At 45.4% G+C, this 25,704-nt stretch overlaps 3 long non-coding RNA genes across 10 annotated transcripts; 1 reads left to right on the top strand and 2 right to left on the bottom strand.

Annotated features, from left to right (window-relative positions):
- Positions 1–484: 484 nt before the first annotated feature.
- LOC127335966 (uncharacterized) lies at positions 485–1,849 on the bottom strand. Its single transcript, XR_007873111.2, has 3 exons — positions 1,531–1,849; positions 1,308–1,390; positions 485–724 (listed from the first exon to the last, which is right to left on the bottom strand). It is a non-coding gene; the product is annotated as an uncharacterized lncRNA (long non-coding RNA).
- Positions 1,850–1,896: 47 nt separating this feature from the next.
- LOC127335964 (uncharacterized) lies at positions 1,897–8,870 on the bottom strand. Of its 6 annotated transcripts, none has more exons than XR_007873104.2 (12): positions 8,452–8,870; positions 7,908–7,967; positions 7,738–7,799; positions 6,947–7,061; positions 6,360–6,607; positions 5,755–5,919; positions 5,430–5,578; positions 5,037–5,141; positions 4,822–4,871; positions 4,135–4,209; positions 3,948–4,031; positions 1,897–2,103 (listed from the first exon to the last, which is right to left on the bottom strand). It is a non-coding gene; the product is annotated as an uncharacterized lncRNA (long non-coding RNA). The 6 variants fall into 6 exon arrangements; XR_011752589.1 differs by having other exon boundaries at positions 8,432–8,869; XR_011752592.1 differs by having other exon boundaries at positions 6,446–6,607; positions 8,432–8,869.
- A 2,045-nt stretch (positions 8,871–10,915) lies between these two features.
- LOC127330635 (uncharacterized) lies at positions 10,916–18,593 on the top strand. 3 transcript variants are annotated; one of them, XR_011752588.1, is made up of 6 exons: positions 10,916–11,273; positions 14,999–15,060; positions 15,589–15,738; positions 15,849–15,979; positions 16,348–16,866; positions 16,944–18,593. It is a non-coding gene; the product is annotated as an uncharacterized lncRNA (long non-coding RNA). The 3 variants fall into 3 exon arrangements; XR_007869364.2 differs by having other exon boundaries at positions 15,589–15,979; positions 16,348–16,462; positions 16,794–16,866; XR_007869363.2 differs by having other exon boundaries at positions 15,589–15,979.
- Positions 18,594–25,704: the final 7,111 nt, after the last annotated feature.

Genomic DNA, 25,704 nt, shown 5'->3' with positions numbered 1-25,704 from the left:
ACAATGTAGTCTTTTTTTTTATTCAGTGAACCATCCCAAGAATTTCTACTTCCTACATATGTGCATGCGCTGGCTTGATTGAAAGTAATCTCTGCTCTTTGTTTTCTGTTCATCAAATACGAATACAATGAGGCTTATTCTGCTTAGGTGGGTTGAAGTGAATCAAGAAATACTGTTCTGATTAGGTTGAATTGTTAGGTTTTCGTTTTCGTTTTTTTTCAAAGTGTAACACGTAGTACATTTTGTCATTGTTTCAGATAAGACGCGCCATTCAACTGGATAAAGAGACCCTGCCCACAGATGGACCGTTCTATATTGCTATCTCAGGACTAATATCAAGAAAATGTGTGAAAATGTTTGCAATAGATGAGGGCGGTGTACCTGTAGCATCTACTTGGTGGAGAATGGTGAGGCGGGAAGCAGCATTGCGCATGGGATGTGCTCAAGCTGGCCGTCAGACTACCTCGATCTGCTTCGGCTCTCCATCTCCCACCGAGCCATTCCTCTTTGTTCTACAGCAAGATGGTATTATCTAGCGAGCCTGTTCGCTTTACATGTGTGATCTTCACTGGCATATGAGGCTTCTCTCCTGTCTCCCGGTGCCCATTGGTTGTTTCCTCCTCTCTTGATATCCACGGTAAGGCTTCTCTTCTTTTGCTTCTGATTGGCTGTTACTATGACCATTCTTCAAGTGCTCTGATTGCTAGCCCAACACATCAGCTGCCTAGATCACAGGTCCACAAGTTAGATAAAAGTCTATTCTGGCTTTTGGTAAAAATAGAAGTAAAATTGGAAAATAATGACCGACAACATTATCAAAATTAATATAGAAATTTTGTAGAATCCAAGATACGCAAGATTTTTTTCTACTTTGTCCATAAGTTTGATGTCTGGTACCTATAACCAAGAAAAGAATTCTTTGTACAATTTCTTGGAATGTACAGTCTGGGTGATAGTTTAAACTTTGATAGGGGCTAAAACGACAGGAAGCCATATTCCCAAGCATAAATGTTCTGCACGCACTGCTTATAGACAGTTTTCTCTGTTTTCTGTTGCTAACCTGCTATTTTTTAACCTTGGAATCTGTATTTATATTTTCTTTTACAGTGCTTTTTTTTTATTAAGATCAGTACCGATCTGTTATCTTTCAGCAGTTTTTAATGAAGTTTGGTTGTTTAGTTATAGAAGTAATTCGTGATAGTACAAAGTTTTAAATTAATGCTATGTATGAGTGGCATGGTTGACGAGTTAGCATCTTGGACGAAACTTATGATGAGTTTTTTTCAAAAAAGTACTAGCAAATTTACATATGATTCTTCAGATCGATTCCTTTTTGCCACCGATTGCTTGATCATCTCGCTGTGCATCTGTTTCAGAACGTCAGTGATCTCTACACAAAGAGAATGAAGATTTTATATTATGGAGAGAAAATAATCAAGCTTTGTAGGTAAGATTGACCAGCATAAATTCCAGTAATTAAGCGAACTAGCGGAGTAAGCAGATGAGCTAGGTACAAGCGAAGAATATAACCTTTGATTTTTGTCCAGCGGGGAGAAGCAGCACATCAGCGGAAACAGAGCCAACATGCCAGCACCACATGGTCATGCTTTCTCTTCCTCGCTCAACAAAGTAGCTGATGCTGCGGCCATGCATGCGCCTGGAGAGGCAGCGGAGGCTCCGACGATGTGGTTTCCTTCACCAAGAAGCGACAAGACGGATGGTGACGCCGCTACCATCGTCAAAGACGTCGCGGTGGCGCATTCAGCTCTGCTTCGGTGCCACGGCTCGGCAGATGTGTAGCCCCCTTCCCTGAGCAATGGCTGCAGGCCATTGGGAGCACCGTATTGTTCTTACACTAGATTTAGATGTGCGCCTTGGCGCACGACCCCGTAGAGCTCATGCCAATATTTGTTTTATAACGATGGTAAAAATAGCTGCCAATATGATAACACATTTCTTATATTATACTCGGTGTAATTAACATAAGAAGCTGCATAAATTCTGAAGCTCATCCTCGTTCTTTGTGTTTTCCATCGAATTTTTCGCCTTTACACCTCTGGGCCTTCCATCCAGGACCCAAGCAGCCTAACCAAGAAATAGAAACTGCAAATAGTTGAAACAAAATCGAGTCAGAGTTTACTACTGTGCCATGTGATGCAATCATACGAATAGCTGATACATAAAGAGACATGATATTTGAACACTGAAATCTTCAATTTTGAAATCCGATGGGATAGAGAAGGAACATATTGAAACGATTTTAATTATTATATGAAATATGCTAGTGAAAAGCCTCAAAAGGTTCAGATTAAGCATATGTTTGTTTGCAGCTACGATATTTACGATGTGTGTCCTTACACATACATGCCATCTTGTGTTCTCATGATCTCACCAGAAACCAGTCTGAACAAACATGAGCAGCGCCACCGGCAGTACAGTCTATAGAACGCAAAAATCAGCAGGTTATGGATTTTGAGGTGTGCCCCGCGTTCCTCAAGTTTCATCTTGATAATCATTTTGTAAAATACCATAACTAATATATAGTGTAGAACAATCGACAAAAATGTCGAAACGAAAAGATAATATACAATATTGTATACAATGCAAGAGTGCACAACAATATATATATATATAAATGTTCAAGACATGGATGGTTTGGAACGAATTTTCTCAAGTTAGGAGCATGAAGGACTAAGTACAAAAGGAGAAGGATATTCAAGAGGCAAGGTACGTGGCTTGGCGTGCAGTACTGGTCTTTCGCACTAATGATCATTAATAAGATGTGAAAAACGCTATGTTAGAATTTATATAAATCAATGATAAAACGCTATTTCAGAATCCTCCTATTATTCTTGATAAGCTGGTTAGTGTGACTATGAAAGGAGTAGCATTGCATGATTTTAAATAGAAGCAATCAAAGCTGAGTAAACAAAAGTGCTAAGTAGATATGGCAGAAACACGAAAATAGAGTACACATAGTGTGTGGCAATTCATAAACATGAATCAACCAAAATTCACTTAGGCTGTTTTCATTGTAGTAGGATGTATCTAAGGGTGATAAGTGCAATTCCCCTGACAAAATATAGGGCGCAAAAGCAGCATTTGAAGGCTTGTCGACACATCATTTAGCAAACATAACTAAAAGTGTCTAATGGATAATCGAATCGTGCCATTAGGTACTGTCTAGGTAGGTCTACATGATATAGGAGATCTATATGATATAGAACAACATGTAGATGTTGGGAATAATCAACATGAAAGCAGGAGGAAAACATTGAAATTGTAGCATTTCACACTCAAATTCTGCAACATCAATCTATTCTCACATAATCATTCAAGTAAAAATATTTGGCCATTTTACTGATCTAAATAGTAAATGACTTAGCTACTGATTTATTACTATAAACACATGCATAAGAAACAAATGGTTATAGCCAACAGTGCTACAAAACAGCAACTTTCCCCGGTTATTATCCTACTCAAAAGTTGGAACAAGCTGACGACAATATTCTGCACATGTCAAAGTAAAGTAGCAACAATATTAATCGTGTCAGACAAGAATATTTAGTAATGGTATACTGTTAATACACCTCCACTGAATTTTCAGTAATGTCCTACAGCAAACTAAAGTCAGGAAGCATAGGTTCTTTTTTCGAGAAAACACAATGACATTGCTTTTATTTTCATTGCGGTTCTAAAGTCAGGAAGCATAGGTTCTAGCTCTAACACTGCAGCCAAGTAACTATTATCTCTCTCAGTTGATTAATTCCTCCACCTAAGTAGTAACTATACACAAGCATGGTACCGTGTCTGACTACACAGAGAGAGAGGCCTGGAGCTAGTTGGCATTGCTAGAGGACGACAATCTCCGGCCATGCTGCCGCTGGAGCAGACGATGGCATCAGAGCAGAGTGGAGTCTGTCGAGAGCGGGGGTGGATGGACCTACCGGTGCTCTTTAATTTTTCAGTGGCCGTTGCCAGTTCTCGCGCTCTCCCTTTCCCGCGGCAGCAATGGTAAGAGATCGGCGGACCTGCACGGCAGCCCGCACAAGTTAATTGACAAATATTATGATCCAAAGATAGGTCAACGCAATATCTGAATGCTAAAGAATTGTTTGCTTAAACCATGCTTACCTTGCATGAACCGCAGAAGTTCCATTATGCTCGAAGAATCTTTGGTACCGAAGTGAAGGACACATTGTTGTCGTCCTGTAAAAGGTTTCTAGTTTCATTCATGAGAATATAAAATCAATGACATATCGCCCGATGGCCTTGAATCTTTTAAAGATGAGATAACAAACAGTCACAACACCCTTGCGAGCAACCACTATTTACTAATGTGCCTTAACAGAATGAACACCAGAATAAAGGTCCAGCACAACAGTGTAACCCAAGTTAGTACGGCTGTGTGTTAATCAAGACATCGCCAAAATTCCAAAACTTGCACCGATGAGGACAACGTCCAAAATAAAAAAAGGCCCAAAGTATCAATAGAAATCGCAAAAACAGAAGAGCCCAATTCAGTTGCAGTGTAAATTCAATTGCGAGACCCATTTTTTATAGGCTTCTTACTTTTTAAGTGCGACAATAAGCAAAACGCTCTAGCTTAGAGCCAGAGAAAGACTCAAAGCTAAACCCCCAAAAATAAGGATCCGCGACGATTCAGCAGCTCTAACAACCTTTGCAACAATTCTTGCTATGTGCAACCTATGGGGAGATTTCACCGCTCCACCACAATGATGTGCCTTGGGGACAAATATGATGCCCTCCAAATTACTCTGCTCACATATTTAATCATAACTAACAGCAACATCTGCTTACTTGTTTGGGGATGCTGAAGTACCGGTATTGTCGTGAATCATTGTGAACTCCTGTCAAGAGTGCATCAACGGTTTAGTCAGTAGCCGTAGCCCAAATAGCCCCAGGCAATTTCAACAAAAACGAAATGTTGCTGACCCCATATGCAAAGCAATGATAGAAAGAGAGGATAATAAATATAAAAGGAGAAGCAAAGAAATTTAAAGAAGCTAGCTCGCCTGCGTCATTACGATCTGCGCTGCTACGTGCTATGCTCCATTGGCTAGGAGAGAATAAGCGGAGGAGGCCAGCAGAACTGAGGCACGCTCCATGCAAATTAGCATCTGCATCAACCAGAAGGTCTCACGCTCATATAGTGAAGGGAAAAAATACTATCGGGAACTACCAGGTAGAAAAAATCAAATATACACATTGATTCAGCTTCCAATCTATCACATCTCAAACGTTCATTTGGAGCTAAATTCAGAGAAAAACTAATATACATAGTAATTTAATGCAAGACAGAATCACAAAACAGCTGGATTAGCTACCGATTTAGATATTATATGATATTCATTCAAAAAACCACTCCTATTTTATCTCTACACTGAAGCAGTGCAAAGTGCGCTCACCTCAGATAATACTGCATATACTTTCAGAGGATAAAAACATAGCACATGAAGCTGCAACATAACCTTCCTTGCCGCAAAAAAAACCCGACTGTGGTACCTCTTCAATTGCTGACAGGTACATTTGCTTGTATAGACAAATCCTCAACCACCTCAAAAGACAATGGGTCTTAGGAGCTAAATTCACAGAAAAACTAATAGAGTAATTCAATGCAAGACAGAATCATAAAACAGCTGGAGTAGCTACCAATTTAGATATTACATGATATACATTCAGAAAACCAATCCTGTCTTATCTCTACACTGAAGTAGTGCAATGTGCGCTCACCACTGATAATACTGCATATACTTTCAGAGGATAAAAAAATAGCACATGAAGCTGCAAGATAACCTTCCTGATTTACTTCAGCAATAATTTCAGGCGTTTATGCTCTGAAGACTTCAATGTTCAAATGCTTCACCTCCTATATCAATCTGTGTTCAAGTAAAACACCTGTTAAAGCAGTAGTTCAGTCATGTAAAAAAGGATAAGGAACTACTTCAAAATAGATTTAAAGCAGTAGTTCAGTCATGTAAAAAAGGATAAGGAACCAATATATTTTATTCTTATATGCTGGATTTTTTTTTTTTTGGATCTCCTGGATCTGGGACTCAATGTGTTACGACTAAGCAAGTGAAAAACACACATGACCGTTCATAATGGAAGCAAAGAAGAAATGGAAAAAAAACATCCACATAAGTTGCACGATTGTGCTGCAACAGGAGACAATTTTCTGCCCGCCTTGTTAGCATACTTCAATGAAATTTACTTAACTACTAAAATCTAATTTTCTAACATAATTCTTAGCATTCTACCTGTACATATAATACAGTGCCATGCTTGTCATGCACACTTTCAAAACTAAAGTAATTACATGAGTTTCGAAAAGTTACCTCTGACCATATGAATTAACTATTATAGGGTTATCAGTTTTGGGTTTTTGACAAAGATCAACAATCAACGGTCAAATGCAGCTCACATGTCCATCTCATGGGATTGCTGGAGAGTCCAGCCATCGGGTTTATGCGCTGATGGTATGAACCAATCAGCCTCAGAGCATGCTGATGTTCAACATCATACTTGAACAACACCTCCTACCCCTTTAACGCCAACAGACTTGCCGACCTATGCATCTCAACACCTGCAGCACAAGTATACCCCAAATGAAAACATGAGCAAACCATTAGTTAATCACAAGTACAACTGAACTTACTGCTGACTGTGGCACATTGCAAAAAAAGGAGTATGAATATCGCACTGATAAACTATTTGAAAACTGTTATACTGACGTTTCATGAAAATCTATTATGGATAAGCGGCGATTGAGGAAACACATAGGGCTTACTTGTTCCATGATAAACAGATTATAGGCAACAGATTATTACCTAGCGGGGAGATGGGGTTGAGTTGCCAAAATAACAATGTGATATACTACATATCCATGATAAAATTTATTCCTGTTGTGTAGTATAAACAATACCTGGGGCTCGAGGGAACCAACTGATAGGTGCTGGAGATTTTTTATCTGCACGCGGCATGGAATGTTGCCGCTGACCATTGCAATACTGCACAAGTGAGCACCATCACGTGTGCGCCTGAAATTAACGGGAAACACAAACATTAGCCTAAAATTATTTGTGGATATGCTCTACTGGAATGTGCATCATGTCCACCAGTGAAATGAAAGGTACCCAAGCCTATCCTATGTTTGGCCACAATCTGAAAACCTTCTTTTGCGAATAAATTTGAAAACTTGATTAACTTGCAAATTTAATTGATGCACGTTGAAAGAAGAAATACTCCATATTCAGTTATATGCGAAGATGCAAAGGAAGTTGGGAAAAGTAAATCTCGCATTTCCTATTAGCAGTAACATTCCAAAGCATTAAATTCATAACCTTCTGTTGATCTATAGAACTTGTATAGGCTACTACATAATTGACTGCTAAAACACTGTTGCTCACCTAAAGAACACCACAAAGAAGAAACAATTAGATTCCAAAACATGTTAGACCACAGAAGCACCACATATGCATGTCGCTGAATCTGCACTTCTTATATAACAATAAGAACTATTCTAGCAATATTCTAGAGCAATTTTGTAGTACACCGTCGACCCCCAAAGGGGAAAATAAGATCCTTTACATCAACAACTAACTTTTCATTCGATAATAAAAGTGCTTCATTACAGAGAAATAAATAACATTTAAGAAGAAAATCAAAAGAGGGATAAAATAAGTAAAAAAATGCTCAGTTAGGAATAATGTTCACCTCACACTTGTATTTGTCAGTTCGTCTTCCTCCATGCTCAAAGATAATTAGAAAGCTCGGCACTGAAAAAGAAGACAATAATTCGGCGATATTAGGAATTGCATACCAAATAAACAAGCGGCATTGCAGCGGTCATCTAAGAGGAAATCTAGAAAAGAAAGATAAATCACCTCAAGTGTCGATGCCATCATGCCAAATATCAACTTCAAGTCACGTATCTTCTCTGCTACCTGCCCATAATATAGAGTCAAATTAGACCAAGCAAGCCAACAACTTGAGCATGTGCTAACCAAAACAATCATAGAGCCATGGACCTAGATAATGGATCTAGCTAGCTAATCGATGTAGCCAAGAATCTGACCATGTGCTATGAAAAAAATCACACGGCAAGCTAATCTAGCCAAGAGCTTGAGCATGTGCTACCAAAAGAATCACATAGCCATGGATCTAGGTAATGAAGGTAGCTAGCAAATCCATCTAGCAAAAAAATCACACTACAAGCCACAGATCTAGATATGGAGCTAGCTAGCTAATCAATCTAGCAAAAAACCGGACAAGCAACGCAGGGAGCTGTGACTGGCCGCAGGCACCATGCGCTCTGCCGCCGCACGCGCCATGCTGCCCGATTGCCGTGACCACGAAAATAGAGACGAGGAACACTTGAAAAGAGAGGGTGTGAGATTATGTAGCTTGCCAAAATGAACCGTCGACGACCTGCAGTGCCGGTTCTGCTCCCTCGTGCTCGCGCCTCTACCGGCGGCGCCGCTCCCGCGCGCCCGCGACACAGCGGTGATCCTCCGTCGGTAGCCGTGGCGGCGCTGCTCCCGCGTGCTCGCGCTTCCACCGGCGGCGCCACCCCTGCGCGCCCGCGAAACCACCGGCAGCGCCGCCTCCACCCGCGGCGCACACACACTGCTCCTCCCGCGGCGGCGGAGATGGAGCGTCGCCGGCGGAGAAGGTGCTGCTCCCGCGTCATCTTCCTCCTACCGGCAAGGAAGAGTGGGGAAGGAGATGGAGCGTCGCCGGCTGACACACACGTGAGGGAGAGGGACGGAGAGGAGGACGGGCGAGGCGGCGGGGCGCGAGGCGGCGGCTCGAGGCGTGGCGGCGGGGGACGAGAAAGGGGCAGGAGCGGGGGTGGGGGCGCGAGGCGGCGGCGGCGGCGGCGGGAGCGCGGCAGGGGCTGGGCGTGGGGCGGGGGCGCGGTGCGGCTAGGGTTTTCTTTACCCTGGGAGCTCGTTTTTATACCAGGCCACGCTGAAATGTCGAAAATACCCTGCGGGTTGAGATCCAGTGCCAGACGCCAATGCGCACCAACAGATATCCCAGTCGCAGCGGCTGACGTGCGGGGCCCGTAAAGGTGGGGCCCATATGCAGCCAGAGGCGGGTAACAATTGGCCATTGTATGGAGTTAGCTAGTGAGAGGAGTGCCCAGAATAAACGGCTGCGATTTCCCAGATGGGTTGATCCGACGGCTGAGAAGCTCACATCGCTGTGAATCCCCCATGGGGGGGCAGCTATTATACCTTCCAATGCATCGATTCATGCCTCCGGCGGTCGGAATTGAAGAGAAGAAGAGCAGCGGTAGCGTCACAGAAGGGGGACGAAAAGGGGATCTGATGTGGGTGAGCACCGAGTACTGTGGATGCATGCGTGTGAGCCTGTGAGGAGTTACGAATGACAAATTAGGACTGTGTGCTGCGTACATTCGCGTACAATGTGTACATTTTTTTGACAACTTCGCATGTTGTGTACATTGGCTGTATACACTTATTATTTCTTTAGTTAGTTCATGTAAAATATCAGAACTATAACTCAAACAAAGGGGTAATGCATTACCTACATACATACGAGAAAACTATTAATTTCCGTTGATTGTTGCTCGATAAATTTATACATACATTACTTTCAACAAATCCAAGTTTACTTTTTTATGTTGCTATCAAACTTTCTAAAATACGTATTTGGAATATTTTTAGGTTATGTAAAAAAGGAATACTTATTTGAATCTGACCTACATAGTTAAAGAGGAATACTTAATTGCTTATCATAGTGATCTCATAGGAAACATAGGCATGGCTTATGATAGAGCATTTAACATCAAATGCATATCTGCTTATATTAAAAATGAAAATTATCCTAAAAATAAAAATCAGCGATAAAAATGGATGTAAATGTAATAGGGAAAACATGTGTATTTTATTGTAATAAAAATTAACTTAACAAATATGATATATGTCTTTATCAATATTATAATGTTATTTTTAGTGTGAAAACCGTAGAGGAGGCCTCTACGGAAATTTTGTGTTATACTAAAAGTATTTACAAGCAAGTTATATGGATATTAAATGGTGGGAGGGGGAGGAAATAACTTTGTCGAATTCATGAATTGTGCTCATACACACTTAGGTGAAGTTGGTAATATAAAATTTGATTAAAGAAATCTCCTAACTGGAAAAAGTTGGACATACAAAACTTGACATTGAAATGCGTCAGCAATTGACACAGATGGTTTTTCATGCCTAAATAAAATGATTCGACAAGACATAATTGCTCACGATCAAGTCTCATGCTGCATTACATAATTCGAATTTAACACGAGTGAATATGTAGGATATCTAAATTTGGTACTCCATAAAGAATACAATCTACATCTATCTACATTTACACTATCTACACTACTTAAAAGGAGGAAGATGTGGGAAATGCACTTTGGCTCATAGGAGCATATGCTCTTATTATGTGAATCCACATTTTAAAGTATTAAAAAAATTTAAACTAAATTTTTACATGTACATCTAGACATTTTATGTTGGTACACAAGTTTTCAAAAGAAAAAACATTTTTCTGTGGCTCATGTAGAAAAGACAAATTTTGATGCTGTAACACGACTACGTACAGGACATTTTTTTGTCTTTTTTGTACACACCACACAAAATGTTGTTTTTCCACGAAAACTTGTGAACGAACATAGGATGTCACGATGTATACCAAAAATTTATGTCAGATTTTTTTGACATTTTTAAAATTGTTTTTTTATTTTCTATAATGGGTGTATATGCACGCGTGTGCCACGGCACCTCCGGAAGATGTTCCCTATTCTGCCACTACGTCTTGCCCTTTCGTCGTCACCCGTCGCGCGTCGCTGCGCACAAATGGGCCCAACAAATCCCGCGCTATCTCTACGTCGTCCTTCCTCCGCCGTCCGCCCTCTCTCCCATGCTCGAGCGAGCCGCCGCCACTTTTCCCTCCCTCTATCCTTGCCCGCTACCTCTCCCCTTTCACTCCATGCCCCTGCAGATCCTTGTCTTGTCTCGTCGCCCGTCTTCTTCGTCGACAATGTCGCCACAAAGGAGCAGGGTCGGGAGGAGGAAAAGAGGGGTAGCCGCATTCCTGAACTACGACGACACGTTGTTCAGTTCCTCCCACAACTGCAGGCGAAGCAGGGGCAGTGATCTCCGTCCGCCGCCTTGGCGGACCTCGGGTGAGCCTCGAGTTCGACTTCCGTCGATACGCGCCCCAAAATATCTTCCCCGGTAAGATCTGTAGGTACCTACCGCGATACATTCTTATCCGCAGCGCCGTATCCCTCTGCCATTTTAGGGGGTTTGATTGTCTCCGAGGGCAACAAAAGGAGTTCTTCACATAGCTAGGGGTGGGGTGTAGCAGAATATTTGTTGCAACCAAAGTCTAGAGAAGGAGGATATGGACATGCTCATTACAGAAGTGCCAACAGTAGATGCGCCTGCACTATAGCAAATAGGGCAACTCCTCTAATCTTCCTAGCTATCTGCAACTCTACGTTTTCTTATCCAAATCTGACTGCTTAAGAATTCTTCAATAATATAGAGTTCTGCTTGGGCCCGATGCTCACTTTTTTCTCTACGCTTTGCAAAAAATTATGTAGCATATTTTTCGATAAAGGGAATATATTAATATTGATAGATATCAATTACACCCAGCCTCTGCAACAACGCATCACCCTAATGGTAGTACGGATGCACACAGCCAAAAAGAAAAGGAAAACTAAGAAAAAGAAGTCCCGCTAGGTACTCCAGTTCTAGCAACAACAGTACTACCACCACCAAGACAACACCTAAAATCCAGGCTCTCCACAAGCGACGTCTTCAAGAAGGGAACAGTGCACAAGCGCCGTCGTCGCCCGATCAAAAGATCTTTGGTTTTCACCCTGGAGATAGTCTCCGCTCTCAAAACAATGCCTTCAACAAAACCATTGCCAGGCACAACCATTTAAGGTCAGACCTTGGATTTTCACCCTGAAAGGTAAGACTCTGTACTTCACCTGTGCTGCTGCCCCCACTTGCATACTGCTGTTACGAGACCCAAAATACCAAGAAAATCCCTCAACAACATCACGATTCGATCCTCCGCTGCTAGTCCTCCAATCCGGCCTTCAAAAATTCTCTGTCTCTGATACACCATGGACTAGAATGTCATCTACTGGCAACACAGAACAGAGCTTCGCGTCGCTCCCTCCAGAACCAAACGGTCGGAATAAAATCATGGGTGCGCACGATCGAATACCTCCCAAACCAGCAAACTCCAGGCACGAGCACTGTTACATTTGCAAGCGGAGCCTTCCGAAACTCAACATCGAGCCAAATCCAGATAGACATGCATAAGGAAGATCCTCGTCTTGGCGAGAGAGAGATATGAGCATCTCCCATGACGTATTGGCCTCAGTCACAAATTCACCATGGTAATCATAGTAGACGTACCCAATGGCGGTGAAAAAGTGGGGCTTCGTGTGGCCTAGAACCACATCAATGGATGGTGCCGCCACGCCGGAGCCTAGAGCCAAACAGATCAGCCATAACAAGTTGCGTTGCATAGCAGTGAACATGGTGGCCGCTGCGTGCGCCTTCAACCGAACAGATCGACAATGATGCCGCTGCATAGCAATGAAGGTGTCAACGCGGCGTGCCAGCGGTCAGCTTCAACGACGCCTCCAAGCGGTTGGCCTGGATGTTAATTGCAATCTGTAGACCACACGTTGGCATGCATGTCCTTCACAACCTCCAACCTGCCAGATCCACATGGAGGTAGACCTCACGTTGGTCTGGCTTCAACGGAGATATAGCATGGATCAGCAGCCAGATGCGCCATATCCAGCTGCTAAGATCAGGTTGATCTGACCCCGGCCGGCGTGCATCGTGATGAAGATCGATCACCTTCCCGAGGCGTGAGCCAGCCAAGGATTTGGAAGATCCAGAGATAGGGAAAATCACCAGGGCAGGGAAAAAGAACCTGCAGGGACGCCTCGCCGCCGCCGTCCGCCGTCGGACGACCTCCTCCGGCGGCGGCGGGGTGATGGGACGGCTGGGATGAGGTGTTTTGGTGGTGGCGGCGGGACCTCCGGAGTCGCCCGCGAGGCGACCCGGGAGGCTAGATTATTATACCAAGGAAAGGTTTCGTTTTCACTATACAAATGCCATTGTTTGCTGCTTCAGATACAACAAATTCTGGAATGATTTTTAATGAGGTAATAGCACCAGCCATACAAAAACTTGCGTGGTGGGAGCAAATTCATACAATAACTTGAAAAATGTGGTCAGGTAGTACATAAACTTGTCATTGAGGTGCAAATCAGTACAAAACTGCTCTAGACATGACACGTGAATTCTATAAATAACCGCGGCATGTTTTCTCTTGTGATTGTGCCCCTTTCCTCTTTTTCCCTTCTCCCCTAGATTAGACCATCAACGCGGTCCTCGTCGGGTACTCACTCTTGCACGGCGCGTTGGCGGTGTGGCGGACTGGCGCGTGAACCGGCTCTACCTCCCAGCCGACACCATGTCGCTCTTTTCTGCCTCCACGTCCACGGGGGACATACAGGGCCGGTGGTGCCTGACACCGGGCAGGGCACCGAGCTGGAAGGCTCCGGCGGTTGTCGACAGGCGTGCAGTGGCGGTCATGCCCTGCGAGGGCGGCGACATACACGGCTCCACACAGGGTGCCAGAAAGCCGCCAGGGAGCTCGTAGATGCAGGCGTCTGCCCACCCCTGTACGAGCGCAGAGGACCGGTGGTGGCACTCCAGCGACGACGATGTACTCCGATGGACGGCGCCTCCCGCAACATCGACAAAAAGGAGGGCAACAGAGAGCAGGGCACGGAGGAACTGGGGGCCATAGGGAAAACGGAGGAGCCGGGAGACGGCATCGCGTTGGTCCTCTCTGATGAGAGTTCCGATGACACATCAGCCTTCGCCGCCCGCGTGGAGCAGGTCGTGGGCCTCATGAGCTATCCCGTCATGACAAGAGTGAGCAGGCGCTGAAGTGGAGTCCCCCAGCGTCGTAGGCTTCTGCTACATGCGCTCGGCTTGCCGGCCTGCAACGATGAAACCGACGGCCGGCCGCGACGGAGTGCCTCGCCAACTCCAGATAAAACTAACTATTTAAATCACAAGGAACTAAGAAAGCACAGTGTTATATAGTGCCTCAAATGTGTTGATTGACATCATAATATATCTGCTTCATCAAGAATTTCTCCCTGAAACAGGGGATTAGTCCACGGAGCCAACGGGGTTGAGGCGCAGAAGCCAAGCGGGCGCCAAGGAGCCCTCAACTTTGATTGCCGATGCCGACTCGCTCACCGCTCATCGGCAGGTAATAGAACGGGTGTGCGCGGACCAGCCGCCAATGAAAAGAAGGACGCAACGGAGAGCGACGGCGCCGATGATCATGGCGGTAACACAATGAATATTGGGGAAAAGAGGTCGGAGGACACTTAGGTGAGAAAAATTGTACGAGGGTTTTTTCGCAAAAATACACTGTCACGTGTAATGTCTACAATGGTTTTGTACTGATTTGAACCTCAATGACAAGTTGGTGTACTACCTTACCACATTTTTCAAGTTATTGTATGAATTTGCACCCACCATGCAAGTTGTTGTATGTCCGGTGCTATTACCTCATTTTTAATAGATATATCACAGCCTGGAATGATTTTGTTGAGTGGTATAATGGGGCGTTCTAATTTATCATGTGTCATTGAACTTAGTTGCACCATGTCCATTTGGGTGCGGCTCTTTTTTTGTCATTATTTTGTATTTGTGTTGCTAAACCAGCTATGATTTGGTTTCTTACGTCAAATGAACATGTTCTCTTTTCATTTACAAGTCATTGGAGCTATCAAGTTCTAATCTGAACAGATGAGAAAGAAAATAGTAACTGCTTATAAAATGTGGTTTTAATTGTTGGTTTGGAATCCTATTCTTATGAAAAGTGTTTACTTGGTCAGGTTTAATAGTATTGCTGCTGGAGTGGATTTGTTTCTTTGGATTTCAGCATCTACTAACATTGGTAAGTATCTTGCACTTGTCCTTGTTTGATTAATTAGGTAATCCTCTGGATTTCCGGTGCCATGTTTTTGTGTACTAGCTGCATTTCTTTGCTTGGTTATAGTGGTGTCTCAAACTTTCTTCTTAAATATAGAATATTTTGATGATGCCTTCACTGGTTTGTGAATTTGTGAGATTCCCTCAATATGGTGGATAATGAATTAATACTTGTGACCTTGTGATGTAATTCTGAACAAGATGTTTAGATAGAGTAGACTAGCAGAGTATATAATATATACATCGCTAAGTCTGACCAAGGTTATTGTGACATCTGAATCCCGTGCCATAGGTCATAGGTGGTTGTTACGGTGGAAAATAGGATGACCTTTATTCTTTTAGTATACTGGAAGTAATAGGTTAAATTATTCTTGGTCCATTTCAGGCCGAGCTTATCCCACGTGCCTTTCAGGTGTATCTAAAAACGTTATATGGTTGTTGTTAATGCTGAATCAACTGGAACTTGCTAAACTTTTTTTTCCTATTACAACAGGTTAGTTCGGACAATGGGTTACACTATTGTTTTTTCTAATAGTGCTCCTACATGGATACTTCAAGATTGCTGCAGTTCCCAGCAACACTGGAGAAGGAACTAGAGAAAATGATGGACTTAAAGAATAGATTAGGTGGCGGGATAACTCAGGTATTCTTTGATCTTATAAATTTTCAACTTATTAGCAAACTACGATTGTTGTTGATTCGAACATGCATGACCATTCCTCACCCATTGTTTTTTGTTGTTGATGTAAGCAGCCTTTTGGGAATTCATGGGCCATCTGATACTTAAATTTCCTATGTTGTGTCCCTTTTAATAATGGAAGGAGTTGATGGGCATGGTGTGATCAGCGACACAAACAGGAATATGCATGCTAATGCTTCCCTTGGTTAGCATACTTTGAATGTTTGGTTTTTTTCTCTTTCATATTTATCTGTTGTTTTGGTGGTACACTGCAATCATATATCTAACTTCTTTGAATTTCCGGTTCTTTCGAATGGATGATGGATGTATGCCAAGTTCACTTGTGTGCTTCAGTCATTGTTAAATTTTCTGTTTATGTTGGACGCTGGTTCACAAAATATAGCCAAATTAATGTATGATTATAGACAGTAGGGCTTGAACAATATTATTTGAACCGCCTCTTCTTTGGTAAAACAATACTGCCTTTGTGGTGTGTAACTGCATAAGTTAGTTGGGCGAGTGCCATTTTCACACTAATGGATGAAATCTTAATTAGATGATTGTTTTATGCAGATCAAAAGAGAGATACCTATAATGAAGCTTGCTAGGCATCCTACTATTGTCAGGCTACTGTATCTACTTTCGGGTAGATGCTCATAATGAAGCTTACTAGGCATCGTACTCTCAGGTTACTGTATCTACTTTCTGAGAGATGTTGGTATTGCTCACATTTCTTATTAGTTTTCTTTAAGTACCAATAGGATTATTAAAAGGCGGTCTACTATGTATAGGTTTTGGCAAGGCGAAAGAATATATTTATAATATTAGAATTTATCACTGGTGGTGAACTATTTCATAAAATTGTACAACTCACTCTTTTTTTCATAAAATCACGGTATCGTTGCCAAGCAGATTCTAGCAGATTCTCCAGTGAATCATCTCCTGTTTTGCAGCATTATTCTTGAGGATGTATGCATATGTACTTATGTTATGGTTACGCTTGAACTTTCTGTGATCAGAATACATGCATTACACTTGCCTTCAAGCTGCCAGGTGGCAAGACAAAACTACAACGATTGCGACTATACTTAGGTATGCCTAGAATAAGTTGAAGTGCTATATAAATTTTGGAATACCCTATGTTGTTAACTTATTGTTGGGTTTGCTAGTTGGCTATAGCTATGTCAGTTGAATCAGATGAACGAGGTCCTGGAAGATCGGTATGTAGCCATGTCAGCAGATTTCATGTCTGTCTGGTCCGTTGTCGCCTGTGCCGCCGGCTCACCGCTCCGGCTGTTTGGGCTGCTGCGTCAGATCTGCGAGGAAGCCTCTCCAACCCTACTAGCTCTGCCCCCGCTGGAGCAGTGCTGAAGAGACGGTGCTCGGGCACCACTCTGGTGTCGTGGCTCACTCGGTGAAGACCCCAAACATCTCTGGAGCGGATTTTTTCCGTGTGTATGATCAGGTATCCAGTCGTTTACCCGCAGAGAAAAGGAACTCAGTTGTAGAATTACTTTGTTATGGTCTGTACATATTGCTTCATGATTAACAGCAGCAGCTAGCGCACTCCTAACCTAACCCTCCCGCACCCACCTTCCGCCGCCGCCGGCAGCGCCGACGGGGCAAAGTCCCTCGGGGTGTGGCGGCGGCGGGGGCCCTTCCTCGTCGCTGCTTGGAGAACGGCGGCCGGATCCCACCTCCTCGAGGCATGGCGGAGCAGGCGCGCGTGGGATGGGCGACGACGGTGGCGGCCCTCCTCCCGCACGGCTGTCCCCTGGCGGACCGGCCGGCGCAGTTGGGATGGGCGGCGCTGCGGTCTCCCTCCTCCCGTCGGCTTCCCGCAGCACTCTGGCAGGGGCGGGTGGTGGGCGGTGGCCAGGCCCTCGGTCTGCGCCATGCCACCCACCCCCGCCTCTCGTCGGTGCGTGGAGGCGATCTCGGGCTTCTTCCGCGACACGAGGGCGCCCGGGGCAGCAGTCTTGGGTTCGACGGAGGAGGTGGCCTCTTCTTCGCCGGAGAGGGTCGGCCTGTGGTTGGGGGTGGTGGATCTTTGATCTATCACCGCCATCCGACGGTGCGATGGAGGAGCTTGGAGGCCGGCGATGGTGTCGCCGGTGGAGGGTTGGGTTGGCCAGCCCGGGATGGTCGCCGACGTGGGGGTCCGACCTGAATAAAGGCGGCGGTCCTAGGGCCTCTCTTGCGTGAAGAGGAGGACCTACCGGAGGCCTGGACTCGTGATCTGGCTGGAGGGTTGAGTTCCGGAAGGCTCCGCCGGCGAATGTAATAGTGCTTTGTCTGGAGTTTGCTGGATCGGAGGTATTCGGTCGTGCGCACCCATGCGTTTATTCCGACCGTTTGGTTCTGGAGGGAGCGGCGCGAAGCTCTTTTTCTGTGTTGACATCAAGTGACTATGGATCCATGATGAAAGTCGGAAGAAGAGAATTTCATGAAGGCCGGAGGGGAGGACTAGCTAAGGGAGGTTCAAGTCTCCGCGCTGTTGAGGGGCTTGCTTGGTGTCCCGGCTTCACAGCAGCGGTATGAAAGTGGGGGCGACAACACATGTGAAGCGCAGAGTCCTACCTTTCAGGGTGAAAACCCAAGATCTGGCCTTACCTGGTTGTGCCTGGCTGTGACCTTGGTGGAGGCATTGTTTTGAGAGCGGAGACTATCTTCAGGGTGAAAACCTAAGATCTTTGATCGGGCGACGATGGTGTTTGAGCACTGTTCCCTTCTTGGAGGTGTCGTTTTTTGGAGAGTCTGTAATTCAGGTGTTGTCATGGTGGTGGATGTATTGCTGTTGTTAGGCCCGAGATACTGTAGCGGGACTTTTTTTTCTTAGTTTTCTTTTCCTTTTTTTGGCTGTGTGCATCCGTAGTGCCATTAGGGTGGTGCCTTGTTGCAGAGGCTGGGTGTAATTGGTATCTTCTTGATATTAATATATTCCCTTTATCAAAAAAAAATTGCTTCATGATTAGTTTTTTTTCAACCCATTGTTGCACATCATATCAGCAAACCAGTGAGGTGGTGTAGTTTTACTTTGTGTAAACTTGGGGTACTTGGGATCGTGCCGACATTGTCTATAAGTCAATTTTTCATGAAACCACTTTTTTGATGCGTAGCATGTGAAAATGTATGTGCGAATTTTTTGTTTCAATTTATTGACATTTTAAAATGCGTGTACTGAAAACAACACTCATGTAGTCCAGAAATTATAATTTCTAATCACTAACTTGTTCATTATTTCGCGGTAGTGACAAAATTTGAGAGCTTGCAAGAAACGGTAGCATGTATTGGAAATTCTCCTATATTTATGTTACAGACAAATTTAGATTATAACATTATTATGTATTAATTCTCAGAATCAACCAGCGTGTAGGAAAATGATGTCTTTGAATGCTTTTCAACTTGAGAAAGATTTGTATTGTCCTAGATCATGTTAAATCAATTCCTTCTAACATGAGTTTGCAGCGTTTGCTCCTAAATCTATGTGTTGATCAAACGACTTATATTCCATTGTTTGGTGGTGATACATTTGTGGACTCAACTTTACTTTTTGAAAAGAGTTACTAATTGTAAAGTAAACAATTGGGCATGTGTTGGTTGTTAGGTAGATGAGGGAGAGACATGAACAAGTTGATGATGTTTGCCCTTGTTGACTCATGTAACACTGCCATCCTCCCATTCCGGCTTTGCTGCCGATGACTCGCACCACCACATCCCAATTTATGTAGCTTCCTGCCCCTACTTTCCTTGCAACACCGTCTTTGGTTATCTTCTTCAACCCCGATGGGATGCATGGCTCCAACAAAGGTGGATCATGGCAGAGCGTCAACGGTGGCGGTGCGTGGCTCGTGCTGAAGGACCCGCCCTCCCCTGCGTTCATGTCCTCGTCGTCACAACGACGGAGCCTTGTGGCGGTATGCCCTGCTGCCCTCGTCGCTGCCCTCATTCCTGTAGTTGCAACCCGTCGATCTCGCTGCAGCTAACATCACCAGTAGCGGGAGAGGTGGTGCATGGCACAACTATACTGGGGGATGAGGGCAGAGTACCGGCGGTAGAGTGGAGGGGCAGCATGCAAGCACCAGATCACCGAAAGTACATGGCCGTGAGAGGTGATAGGAGGGAGAAATGGGAAGGAGAAGCGTGAGAGGCGTGGATGCGGCGGCACACTCCATCAAGGCCAGCCATTCCTGGGACGGAGATAACGGCGCACTTCGTCGAGCTCCCCTGTCTCTTCCATGTCGTGCATTTTGGGGGACTATATAACTAGGGGAAGGGATAAGATTGTTGGGCCCACGCATATGGAAGGGAAACTATGACGTCCCGCTCCACCCGGAGGTTGCGAGTGGCGCAACCTCGGGGGAATTGGATCCTTTTCCATTTCAAAAGGATAAAGTAATATATTTTTGTTTTCCCGTAGCAACGCACGGGCAGATTACTACTATGATTAGCGGTTTCTGTCCCGGCAGGGTGCCAGAACGGAGTTTCTGGTCCCCGGATTGGGGTTTCTAGTGGTGGCGGAGCAGCGGAACTCTTTCTGGAAAAATGTCGAACCCCCCGGTATTTTCAGGTCAGGAGGCTTATATAGTGCGAAGGAGAGGTCGAGGGGGTGGCCGAGGCGGCCAGACCACCCCTAGGCGCGGCCAAGGCCTGGCCTGCGCCTAGGGTAGGTGTGGGCCCCTCGTGGTCCCCTCCATCTCGTCTTCTAGCTCCGGGAGTCTTCAGGTGAAATATGAGTTTTTCTATATTTTTCGGGAATTTTCCTGAAAGTTGGATTTCTGCACAAAAACAAGACACCACAGCCATTCTACTGAAAAAGCGTTAGTCCGCGTTAGTTGTATTCAAAACACACAAGATAGAGGGCAAACAACATCAAAAGTGTTCGGGAAAGTAGATACGTTTTGGATGAATCAATTCCTACAATATTATTCTCAGGTATTAGTCTATTAGGCATAATGGTGCATCAATGGAACAAGAAGGTGAAGGGAGATCCCCCCACTTCGATGAAAAAGGGGAACCCCAGTTTTCCCCTCTAGCCGGCGCTTGGTCCGCAGCACCGGGTGTAGCACCGGCCAGACCGGCGTAGACCAGTTGTGGCGCCGGTGCAAACCGGGCACAGTCCAGGAACTCCACACCTCTCGCCCGGCTGTTGCCGTTCCCTCGTCCTGTTTCTACCGGCTGGCCCGGCGCCTGGCCCGGCGATGCCAGCTTCTGTATCGGATAGCCTAGCGTAGGCCGGCCCCTACGCTAATGCATACCAGGGCACTTCCAGTAAGCTGGGATGTGTAGGGATTCGTAGCATAGAAAAAAAAAATTTCCTACCGCAAGAACGAATAACAAACCAAGATCTAATCTAGTAGATGGTAGCAACGAGGTGAAGATCAACATACCCTTGAAGATCGCTAAGCGTTAACGAGATAAATCTCGTGGTGGATGTAGTCGATCACTTGCCGCTTTCAAAAGCGCGTAGAAGATCTTGACGGTGCCACTATCAGGCATCACCTCCGCACTCGGTCACACGTACGGTGTTGATGACGACGTCCTTCTCCCCGTTCCAGCGGGCAGCGGATGTAGTAGATCCTCCTCGGAATCCCGCTAGCACGACGGCGAGGTGGCGGTGGTGGTGGAGATCTTCGGCAGCGCTTCGCCTAAGCACCGTGGGAGAATAGGGAGGAGGGGAGTGGCTAGGTGAAAGATCAAGATGTCGCCTAGAGGGGGGTGAATAGGAAATTAAAATCCTTGCGGATTTGTCTTGTAAGAATGCGGAATTAAACTAATGTTTAGTTTACAAGCACAAACTCTAAATATGCTAAGCTCAACTAAGTGTAACAATAGCAACTAGAGCTAAGCAAGATAGGCACAAGATATATGTAGCACAAGTGATAGCAAGATATATGTACTTCAAGCACGATGGCTATCACAAGGAAAGAGAGCTCGAGTATAGAAATAACCGAGGCACGCGGAGACGAGGATGTATTCCCGTGTTCCCTTCCTTTGCAAGAAGGTACGTCACGTTTGGAGGAGTGGAGGTCCCACGAAAGATTCCCCACGCCACAAAGGCTCACCCTATTCTCTGAGCCACACCCACGAAGGATAATGGCCCTTTCCTTATGGTTAGCTTTTCCTCCACTCCAGAGATGGCAAGCTCCACAACCACTTCACAAGCTCCACGAAGGAGAAGCCCGGGCCCCTTCACAATCTTCCACGAAGAGATCACCGAGACACTGACCAAGCCAACTAGGAGGTCTCCATCCAAGAGTAACAAGCTCAAGGTCTCTCACTAGAACTAATCGTGGTAGAGAGCTCAACACTATGCAATGATGCAAAGCAAGAACACTAGAGGTGTTCAAGTCCTTCACACTCAAATCTCACCCAAGCAACAAATGTTAAGATGAGATTGGAGAGGAAGAACAATGGGGAAAGTCAACAAAAGACTCCAAGATCTATATCCAAAGAGTTCCCCTCACTTAGAGGAGAAATTTATTGGTGGGGATTGTAGATCTAGATCTCCTCTCTCAAATCCTCAAGAATGGGCAAGAATCATGGGAGGAATCAAGAGGGGAAGCAAGTTCTTCAAATAGCAACAATGGAGGTGAAGAAGGGGAAGAACTAGCTCAACACAAGGTGGAAGAAGGCTATTTATAGCAAGGGAGAGAAAATGGCCGTTTGGGGGAAAACAACACTTACAATCGCAGAAAAACAGCCCAGTCGGTGGCCCAGGCCGGCTGACCGGATGCTGGGCCGAGGAGGCCGGTCAGCAGTCCGGCCTAGCCGAGCCACCGACCGGACGAGGGCGGCAAACCGCGCGGGGGCATGCGGGCCACGCTGGGCAAACAGGTCGCACGCACAGCGCGTGGGTGGTGCGGAGTTGAGCGGGCCAGGGAGGCGCCCGGCTGGCCGGGGGTAGCACCGGGCGGGCCGGCGGCTGCCGGACCCTGGGCCGGACCAGACCGGGGCCGTCTCAGTAAGGGGCACGGCTGGCATCAGCGCCATGGCCGGCGCGGACCGGGTGGGCTGGCGGCTGGGCCGGTGATGTCTACTCACGCTTCTTTTCCTGTAGACAGTGTTGGGCCTCCAAGAGCAGAGGTTTGTAGAACAGCAGCAAGTTTTCCCTTAAGTGGATCACCCAAGGTTTATCGAACTCAGGGAGGAAGAGGTCAAAGATATCCCTCTCAAGCAACCCTGCAACCACAAAGCAAGAAGTCTCTTGTGTCCCCAACACACCTAATACACTTGTCAGATGTATAAGTGCACTAGTTCGGCGAAGACATAGTGAGATGCAAGTAATATGGATGAGTATGAGTAGTAATAGCAATCTGAATAAAATATGGCAGGGAGTAAACATGCAACAAAACAGTAAACAAACGGAGATTCGATGTGTGGAAACAAGGCCTAGGGATCCTGCTTTCACTTGTGGACACTCTCAACATTGATCACATCACAGAATAAATAGATAAATGCTATACTCTACACTCTCTTGTTGGATGATGATCACCACTAATTGTGTAGGATTACACGAACCCTCAATGCCGGAGTTAACAAGCTCCACAATATTCGATATTCATATTTAAATAACCTTAGAGTGCATGATAGATCATTGCAATTACACCAAGTACTAACATAGCATGCACACTGTCACCATCACACTATGAAGGAGGCATAGATCACATCAATACTATCATAGCAATAATTAACTTCATAATCTACAAGAGATTACAATCATAACCTACGCCAAGTACTACACGATGCACACACTGTCACCATTACACCGTGGAGGAGGAATAGACTACTTTAATAACATCACTAGAGTAGCACATAGATGAATAGTGATACAAAACTCATATGAATCTCAACCATGTAAGGCAGCTCATGAGATCATTGTATTGAAGTACATAGGAGAGAGATTAACCACATAGCTACCGGTACATCCCCTTAGCCTCGATGGAGAACTACTCCCTCCTCATGGGAGACAGCAGCGGTGATGAAGATGGTGGTGGTGTCGATGGAGGAGCCTTCCGGGGGCACTTCCCCATCCCGGCGGCGTGCCGGAACAGAGACTCCTGTCCCCCAGATCTTGGCTTCGCGATGGCGGCGGCTCTGGAAGGTTTCTCGTACTGTGGCTTTTTCGTATCGAAGATTTAGGTCAGGGGCCTTCTTATAGGCGAAGAATCAGAGTCTGAGGGCTGACGGGGCCACCACACAGTAGGGCGGCGCGCCTGGCTCCTTGGCCGCGCCGGCCACATGTGTGGGGCCACCAGGGCTCCCCTCTGGTTCCTCTCGGGTGTTCTGGAAGCTTCGTGGAATTATAAGATGTTCGGCGTTGATTTCGTCCAATTCCGAGAATATTTCCTTACTAGGATTTCTGAAACCAAAAACAGCAGAAAACAGGAACTGGCACTTCGGCATCTCGTCAATAGGTTAGTTCCAGAAAACGCATAAAAACGATATAAAGTGTGAACAAAACATGTAGGTATTGTCATAAAACAAGCATGGAATATCAGAAATTATAGATACGTTGGAGACGTATCAGCATACCACTACTAGGAAAAGGCCTAGCCATAAGATGGGTGTTAGTGGCGCACCAGAAGGGCAGTGCGCCACTACTACTTAGCAGTGGCGCACCGGAAAGTGCTGGGCCACTATTAAAAATGTAGTAGTGGCGCACCTCTCCTGCGGTGCGCCACCACTAAGTTTGACCATGGGTTTGACCCAGCCTTATACATAGCAATGGCGCACCGTGCAGAGGTGCGCCACAGCTATTTTTTGTAGCAGTGGCGCACCTCTACATGGTGCGCCATTACTATGTAAAGGGGAGGGTGGACATGTTTGGGCATCACTTAGTAGTGGCGCATCATGCTTGGTGCGCCACTGCTAAGTGGTGCCCAAACATTTCCACCACCCCCCCCCCCCCCCCCGTGGATCGCCTTTTCGAGTTTGGAAAAAATAAAAGAAATAGATAGAAAATTCAAAAAATTAAATCCTTTGAAATGCCCATGTAATATGTCATCTAGGTTTAGTGAAAATTGAAAAAATTGAATTTTGATATATTATGCAAAATGGCATCATCTTTCGGTAAAACGGGTTTTCTGGTTGCATACGACCTCCGATGAAAAACTTTTTTATATCAAAATCGATCTACTCGAAATTTCCTATTCGAATTCAACAGCCTACGGCCGTTTGGACAAAAAATGGATTCGTCAATTGGAAAACAGAAACAGGACTTTTTTCATGTTTTAGATTTTGGGCAAAAAATAGAAAAAAAATAGCGGTGGCGCACCCATGCCTTGGTGCGCCACTACTAAGCTTCCCGCCCACGAAATTCAAAATGGGATTCAAAATGGGAGGAGCCGGCCACTTACCCCCTCCTCCCTCCTCCCTCCTCCCTTCTCCTGCTCTCATTCTCCCCTCCTCCTCCTGCTCTCCTCCTCTCCTCTCCTCCTTTCACTCCGGCGACCTCCTCCTCTACTCTCCTCCACTCACTCCGGCGACCTCCTCCTCTACTCTCCTCCACTCACTCCGGCGACCTCCTCCTCTCCTCTCCTCCTTTCACTCCGGCGACCTCCTCCACTATGTCGAGCTTCGGTGACCTTACTTTCCGGCGAGCTCCTCCACTATGGTGACCTCCGGTGACCTTACTCTCCAACGACCCTCCGGCGGCCCTCTTGTTCATCCTCTCCTACATCCTCCATCTCCTCACCTCTCTTCACCTCTCCTCACCTCTCCTACCTCCCTCATCCATCATCACCGGCGGCTAGGCTAAGAAAAATAAGAATGAACATTGCACAAATAATTCTAGCAACAAGAACGAGAAAAAATAACGAGCAAAAAAAAATTCGAAAAAAAATGTGCCAGATCCAGATCCAGATCCAGATCCCGATCCAGATCTAGAAATTTCAAATTTTAGTAGTGGCGCACCTTGTTTCTATCCAG

This window comes from Lolium perenne, chromosome 2, assembly GCF_019359855.2.
Source record: "Lolium perenne isolate Kyuss_39 chromosome 2, Kyuss_2.0, whole genome shotgun sequence".
NCBI lineage: Eukaryota > Viridiplantae > Streptophyta > Magnoliopsida > Poales > Poaceae > Lolium > Lolium perenne.
The sequence above is the reverse complement of the archived record's forward strand: the minus strand, read 5'-3'. Positions and strand labels throughout refer to the sequence as shown.